Below are 6,000 nucleotides of genomic sequence, written 5' to 3'. Positions count from 1 at the left end.
TCTACCTCTCTGCCTCCGACTTACAGTTACAACCTTTGTGTTACTCTCTTGTGTTTTTTCCCGCCTGGTCGACAACTCGTAGTTTTGTTTGCACGACAACTCATCGAAACCCGGCCGCACAGTGCGTTGACTGTAGCGTACGAGCAGGAAATCATCGTGTGTATTGTTCACAAACAGTCGTGCAGTGTCTTGCTCTCCTTCCCCCCCCCCCCCCGACGCTCTTGCATCACAACATCCTCTCGAGCGTCACGTCAGGTCGCCGGGTTGCGTTGTTTCTAGGACAGGCACGGCGAGCGGCTGTGTGTGTGTGTGTGTGTGTCACCAGTCAGACCTTGCACTCCTCGCCACGGCGCCCGATCTTCATCAGGTTACCAGACGATGAAGAGCAGCTCGTCAGATGAGAGCAAACTGTCCCGTGACCCTCAGAGACCAATTAGCTCGTCGGAGACAACAGGTTGTGATCTCTTTATTTTGTGTGTTGTTTTCCGTTGTCGTTTCTGTTCTGAAACGATATCAAGTGCAAATGATTTTATCGCTTCTTGACTTTGCTTTAAAATTAAATTTAACTCTGCGTAACCAGTTTTATTGCTTTCAGAAAAGATACCAAAGTTTCTGTCCTTGCACGTGCAAATAAAACAAAACCTCACAGAAGCTCCGGCGTCTGATCTTTGTTTTTTAAAAATCCTGCAGCAATCGATACACAAAAAAAAATAAAGAAATTGCGTATTTACTCAACCCGCCGCCTGCTGAGTGTGTGCTGGGAGTTTAGATCTGGGCCGTGCCTCACTCTGCTGAGGCTGATATCTCCACTAAAACCATTAATCGTCTTTCTTTAACCACCTCGATAATTATCACTGTGGAGAAATAACAGCTCAGCAAACAGTGAAATTACACCTGAGCTCGGGAGCCGGAGTAAATACCTGTTGAGCTGCCAGCAAATGTATTTATTAGACTGTCGCCAGTAAATAAGAGGCCTGTCTCGTCTCTGTTTTTTTTTTTAAATGTGTGGCTCTTTGGGGATTCCACCTACCCCCCCCCCCACCCACCACCCACCACCCACCACCACCACCCACCCCTTCCCTCCCCCTGTATGAAATAGCTCTGTTATGATTGCTAATAGCGGAGACAGATAACAATGATTCCCAGTGTTTATTTTTTTTTTTTTTATGATGACATGCTGCAACTGGTTTGTGGATGAGAGGAAAAAAAAAAAAGAGGAGAAAAGGTCGGTGTGTTAATAGTGACGGCTGCATTCCAGGGCTCAGATATGTAAGAGCGCCCCCCCCCCCCCCCCTCTCTCTCCTCTGACACTTACAGACATACCACCCTGGGCGCACAGTGCAGTGTGTGTGTGAGTGTGTGTGTGTGAGTCAGGGAGTTACAGCTCATTTTGTTATTATCTGGAAAAAGTTCTTTCATATAGAAGAAGAGGAGGAGGAGAAGAGGAGAAGAGAAGGAGAAGAGGAGAAGAGGAGGAGGAGAAGAGGGATAGTGGAGGATTCACGTTGTTCCAGCACGTTGGACTGGATTCATTCTGTCATATGTTTTGCATATTGTTGATCCAGATTCCTTTGGCTTAGTGATAAAAGCGTCACATTGTTTTCTGGGGTCCTCACAATCAGCAACCCCCCCCCCCCCCCCTCCCCTCCCTCCCTTCCCCGGGAGATAAAAAAGAAATGAAAACTGAAGTCCGTCATGTCGGTTTCGTCACGCTTCTGCAGAATGACATCCCTCCTATGTGTGGATTGTTGTGTGTGTGTGTCTGTTGTGTCTCTTGTTGTCGTTTAGCGCGCTTCACGCCACCGTGGCTAACATCGTTTACATTTAAGTTTTCATGGTTTCAAAATTACGTTATTATCATACAAGTCTCAACGCATGTGTGTGTTTTCCGTTTTTTTATTTTATTTTATTTCTTGAGAAGAAGAAGAAGAAAAAAAAGCAGCTCATTGTGTTTTATTGCGACGCTTGTCTTCATCCGATCTGTGGAGGTTTTTCTGAATCCTTTGTTCGGAGAAAAGAAAAAGAAGAGAGCGATTTAGAAGGAAGCACATCCCGCTAAGATCAGGTTGTTAATACCCACCCACATACTCCAATGAAACAATTTCAACAGATACTGTATTCTCTCCCTCACGCCTCACACACACACACACACACACACACACACACACACACACCCTTGCCTTATCAACTGTGTTGTGCGACTGGATGGATGACGCATCCTTTGACGAGGGATTAAAAACGTGCAAAGGAGAGAAAGTGCAGATAAAGAACCTCATCCTTAAGTCTGCGACTCGTATTCAACACTTCTGCATAAGCCTCGATATTAAGAGACGTGTTTTTTTTATTCTCCCCCCCCCACCTACATGTTCATATTCTCATATTGCATCTCTCTCTCCTTCACTCTCCTGGCACGCCGAGGCGAGTCACACCATCCCGTCACCTGCCTCCTCTCTCGCCCTTTCAGCCTGTGCACACCCAAGGCCATGCCTCAGTATCTCTCTCTCTCTCTCTCTCGACACACTCACACAAACACACAACTCTCTTTCTAACTATTAACTGTTTATTTGTTTTTGCGAATCCACGAGGCTAAAAATTAGAGTTTTAATTATCCGGTCATGTGACGTGACCGAGGTCCGGCGAGCGAGCGGTGACAGAAAAGTAATTTCTTAGAAAAAAAAAAAAAAAAACGGCCTCTGATGCCTGTTGATTGTTGATTGTTCTGCGTCTAATTGGTTTTATAACTCGATAACGGCGAGGGAGGGTGAGAGGGGGAGGGAGGGAGGGGGGTGAAGGGTCGGGGGGGGAATCCAGTTTAGAATCATTAATGCAGATTCCTGTGACACCAGGCTGACCCGGCGCCGCTCGGGGGTAATTACAGACCGAAGTCGACCTGATGACACAGAGGCCGACTGTCGGGTCCGGGTTCAGGCCGGAGGTGGGGGGGAGGGGGGGCGGGCCTCGGGTCGACTCGAGCGCGGCCTGCACGGCGGATGCACACGTGTGGCGTCGACGTGTGTGGCGGCGTGCAGCTGGCGTGGGAGCTGCACGCCGTACAGTGCACACCGCACACACCAGAGCGAGTGGGTGTCGAGAGCGGAAGAGTTACGAGGTGAGAACGAGACAAATGAGAAGAAAAAAAAAACACACAAAAAAACACACAAACTCATCATCGGGTCTGAGCGCCGGGACGTGAGGAGGCCGAGGGGCGTGAGACCTTCCCGCCGCACAGACCCGAGGTGGAGACAGACCTCTCACTCGGCTGCTATTCCTGTCGACTTCATACGATTATAAAACAATTAAGCACTTTGGAGCCGACTCTCGGTTCATTACATCCCTCCCTTGTTCTCTCCGTCTCTTTATCTCCCGCGTCCGCCTCCCACACCGGAGCGCGGACAGATGAGAAATGCAGAAATCACCTTATTCCACCGGTAATTGAAAGCCACACTCGCCGTATTAGAGGCTGATGGAAAAAACACGGAGCTAATTGGATTTGCTGGATTGTGTTCATTATGGAATATTTAGTCTATCTGTGGTTACATTGTAACAACTGATTAGGCAATTTCTCCCGGTGCTCAGATGTTTGCGGAGGGAACATTAATAGAGCGTCCGACCTCTGACCTCCAGAACGCTGACGTGAAGCCGAGTCGAGTGTTTGTGCAACAGATGAGAATAAAAACGGCGTCAACGACAAAACAGATTTCAGAGAAGAGGACGAGGAAAGTGAAACCTGAGATGATGACGCTGGTGATCGCAGGTGTCCAGACTTTCCATATTGTTTATTTTTGCATTAAAACCTCACATTTTATTTTAATAACGCACGTCTTAGGGGCAGCCTGTTACATTCTGAAACTCATTCAGCCACATAATGACCTAACGGCTCTAAATCATTTCTTAATTCCCGAGTGTCAGAATCCTTCCTTTGTCGTGGTTTCATTCACGATATAAAAAAAACATCGTTAACGCAGGAAACAGCATCGTCTCCATTCAGGCTCAGTTCTGTTCATCAGACGTGAGATTGATTTCATCTTTTTGTCACTTTAATTCTTCTCATTTAACTGCTCGCTTGTTATTCGCGGCATCTGATGTAAACCAGCCGTGTTTCCCTATTCCTCCTCCTCTGCCTCTGTGAGGTTCACGCCTGCTCCCACACTGACGCCGGCGTGTGTTGACAGATTATTTAATCCTCTGCAGCCACTAATAACACTATTATGTTTGTGTTTTATTGCGGGCGACACTTGCAGAAAGCGCTCAAAGTTGAACCGGTGACAGCACTCGAGCGCTCAGACTTGACGCGCAGACTAATTTGTATTAGTAATCCAAATAATCGTATTAATGCCCATTAGACGCATCACAAGTGGCGAGCATGAAGACATCACAACACCTACGTACAGTAAGAGCCGGCGCCAGCCATGACACATTCTCTCTCTCTTATTCATTTCCAGTCTTTTCTCTCCCTTTGTGTGGAGATTATTAGCGTCTTGATTTACAGAAATCACGCCTCATCCCCTCGGAGACGTCAACATGTGGTTTCCTGCAGAGAAGAGGTGGAAACCGACAGTGACGTGAAACGTGAAATGGATCCGCGGCGTAATGCTGCGACTCCTGACAGTTCAACACCAGGTGATCCAGCTTCGGCCTGTCGTGGTTCTCGTGTCATTTTTTTGTGTTTTCCTCACAAATGAAGCCAACGAGCACCAAATTCCGCCCGAACAATCACACTTGTGTACACGCGCAGGCACACAACACACTGTATCGGCCCGACACAAAGCCACACAGGCGTGTAAAGACCCACCTTGAACAGGAGCTAAACCTGCATTCAGCACCTGATTACACCAGCTAGTGTTTTTTAAAACAGGCTTTCTGTGTTTTCAAAACCCATTTTTTTTCACCTCTCTCTCTTTTTCTTTGTGATACAAAACGCTATATGTTAATTGATAATCAGCAGTGTTGATTCAGTGGTGCATTCAGTGCAAATCTGTGCCCTTCTGGATGTCAGAGGGTTTTCACAGCCACGTCAGTGCCAACCTCGCTGGCAGCGCCGGCACCTGTTGGCGCTGCCAAGGCCTGGCAGGGGTTATCGATGCTCTCTGATGGCGCCCGACAATCACAGTGGAAATGACTGCGGCTGCTTGCGTCATGCCAGATAGAAAAGAGCATTTGCCCGACAATGGCTCGCTTTCACCGTCGCTCCTGTGGTTTTTTTTTTTCCGAACGCTGCTAAACACGGCCAAGGAGAGAGAGACAGAGAGAGAGAGAGAGAGAGAGAGAGAGAGAGAGGGGGGAGAAACAAAAACAAAGAGAGAGACGAGAGAAGCTACAGTGAACATCGTGTAAAACACCGCGACGTGGAAAAGGTGTCGACATCCAGGAAGTTGTGCAGCGACGGCGTGCAGGTTGAGGTGAAGGTTCTGTTGGTGTGTGTGTGTGTCTGTGTGTGTGTGTGTGTGTGTGTGTGTGTGTGAGGGGGGGGGCTGCAGCAGCGTCTCTGTGTGATTCATGCTGCTGCACATCACAGTGACACGAGCAGGAGGCACGTCGCTGTGAAAACTAAACGATGCTTCTCGTGGAATTTTTTTTAATAAAAGGGCAAAATTCCGCCTGGTTGTTGTTGTTGTTTATTTTGTGAAAATACACAACGACGGGACAATTTTCCTCCTCGTTAGTCGCGTGAAACTCTGGATGAACAGCAACTTCGAGCGGATTCATTCGTGAATTTTTACAGTGACCTGAAATTTTTGATATTCGGTGAAAAAACCCGGTGATTATTCCACCGTTTGAATCTTTTATTCAAACTCTGGAGCCGAACGCCATGCACGCCACAGCTGTGTCTCCTGCTCGGGTTCACTGACACACACACACACACACACACACACAAACACACACACAGCTCTCAGCTCACTGACACACACACACTGAACAGCTCAGGTAAGAACTGATCAGCGAATCCGTGCAGCGACCTCTGCTTGTGTGTTCAACAACTCCTCCATTTCCTGTTGAAAC

General features: G+C 47.8%; 1 protein-coding gene across 1 annotated transcript in view; it reads left to right on the top strand.

The window, feature by feature from the left end:
* Positions 1-362: 362 nt before the first annotated feature.
* Positions 363-6,000, top strand: part of satb1b (SATB homeobox 1b) — a 64,835-nt gene continuing 59,197 nt past the window's right edge. Inside the window, exon 1 of the mRNA XM_061081567.1 lies at positions 363-454. The gene's annotated coding sequence lies outside the window, so the exon portion shown is untranslated. The remainder of the gene's footprint in view (positions 455-6,000) is intronic.

The sequence above is a fragment of the Limanda limanda genome, chromosome 11 (genome assembly GCF_963576545.1).
Source record: "Limanda limanda chromosome 11, fLimLim1.1, whole genome shotgun sequence".
NCBI lineage: Eukaryota > Metazoa > Chordata > Actinopteri > Pleuronectiformes > Pleuronectidae > Limanda > Limanda limanda.
The sequence above is the reverse complement of the archived record's forward strand: the minus strand, read 5'-3'. Positions and strand labels throughout refer to the sequence as shown.